Source organism: Mirounga angustirostris, unplaced genomic scaffold, assembly GCF_029215605.1.
Source record: "Mirounga angustirostris isolate CCGP_5_RB_7025 unplaced genomic scaffold, mMirAng1.0.hap1 SCAF_17, whole genome shotgun sequence".
In the NCBI taxonomy this organism is placed as follows: Eukaryota; Metazoa; Chordata; class Mammalia; order Carnivora; family Phocidae; genus Mirounga; species Mirounga angustirostris.
Window position 1 is genome coordinate 57,891,873 of NW_026991725.1, and position 2,050 is coordinate 57,893,922.

Sequence of the window (2,050 nt, forward strand, 5' to 3'; positions counted from 1 at the left end):
TCTCTGCCAGACCCAGGCGGTGGTGGCCGACCGCAGACTCTCTTGCCCTCAAGAAATGATTCCCGCTCTCATGTGGGTGATCTTTTATCTCCACAGAGGTGATTAGTTTGGGGAACAAATAAAAGCACTCAGAATAAAAACCATGCCCAGTATCATGCACGCCCTCCTCCCCCTCCCCCCCTCCCCCTCCCCCTCCCCCCTCCCCCTTCCCCTTCCCCCCCTCCCCCCTTCCCCTCCCCCCTTGGCCCCCTTCCCCCTTCCCCCTTCCCCCTTCCCCTCCCCCCTTCCCCCTTCCCCTCCTCCCTTCCCCTCCTCCCTTCCCCTCCCCCCTTCCCCTCCTCCCTTCCCCTCCCCCCTTCCCCTCCTCCCTTCCCCTCCCCCCTTGGCCCCCTTCCCCTCCCCCTTCCCCCTTCTCCCTTCCCCTCCCCCCTTGGCCCCCTTCCCCTCCCCCTTCCCCCTTCCCCCTTCCCCCTTCCCCCTTCTCCCTTCCCCTCCCCCCTTGGCCCCCTTCCCCTCCTCCCTTCCCCTCCTCCCTTCCCCTCCCCTCGTGGCCCCCTTCCCCTCCCCCCCCTTTGATGTCTACATGAACCGACAGACTGCATGCATGGCATGTATAGATGGATGGATGGATCGATGGATCGATGGATCGATGGATCGATCGATCCATGGATCGAACGGTGAAGAGAGCCAGGGTGAGGGTGAGGGTGAGGGTGAGGGTGAGGGTGAGGGTGAGGGTGAGGGTGAGGGTGAGGGTGAGGGTGAGGGTGAGGGTGAGGGTCCCGTCCGTCCCTCCCTCCTTCCCTATGTCCATCACATTGTTTCGTCACAGATTTTCGAAGTGGAGATACAATTCGCATGCCATATTTCGCATACTCTTAAAAGTGGGCCATTGGGTGGCCTTTTTTTCTTTTTTTTTAAGGTGGCTCACAAAGCTGCACAACCTTCACTGCAATTTCCAGAACATTTCCATCACCGCCAAAAGAAATAAACACCTCTACTACCCCTCCCCCCTTCCTGTCCGCGCCTCGCCCCCACCCGCCGTCACCGTCGCCCTCGCCGTCACCGTCGCCCTCGCCCTCACCCGGGCTCTCTTCACTGTTCTCCCCCAACAGGGAGTAGAAAGGGAAGTTAGAGGGAACATTCTTCCTCCCCTACACCTGCTGAACGCACATGGACACACACCGCAACCCTCCCCGCCAGGCGCGCGCACCCACCCACCCCCGCCCCGCCAAGCCCCGCCCCGCCACGCCACGCCACGCCACGCCCCCCATCCCGGCCTTACGTGTACCTTACGTACCTCTGCACGGACTCGAGATTTGGCAATAGGCTTGATTGCCCTGCAATGTTTCCAAACCTCGGCGCTCCCCAACCTTCCCCACCCCGACCCCCGCCCCTTCGAAGAAGAACTAACCTAATTCGGGGAGCTTCCAGGTTGCTTGAACGCCTGAAATGGTGGGGACAGAGGCGTTCCTGGAGAGGGGTCACGGAACACGGAAGCTCTGCCCCCCTTCCCTTTGCCTCTGTTCCATCTGGAGTTTCCTCAGTTGTATCCTTTTAGGACACAGCGGTCATGTAAGAAATGAGAAAAAAAAGGACTGAAGGACTGAACCGGGCTAGACTGGTTTAAAATTCTTCACTAGCGTCCATGCCGAATACATTTCGACGACAGGGGCCTTCGCACGGCTTTTGGTGCACAGAAGACCGATGCACCGAAGCCTGCCGATCTCGGGACGTGTCCACGAGGGGAAAGAGTGTCAGCCTATCGGAAAAGAGAGTCGGTTAACGTAGATTGCAAAGGCATTCGTTCATCCCGAGAGACTTCCTCTCCATGATGGCGGGTGGCGCGAGATGGAAGAGTTGGCTTCCATGAAAAAGGGGCCCTTTCTTGAAGACCCTGCCCAGCTATCGGGGTTTTGTTGGTTTGTGTTTTGTCATCTGTGATAGGAAGGCATCTTCTTAGCCATCGGGAGGGAAACCTCAACAAATTCAGCCATTCAGATCACAAGGGATTTCTTGGGTTTGGTGGATCTGAGATCTGGTCTGCCTCCGA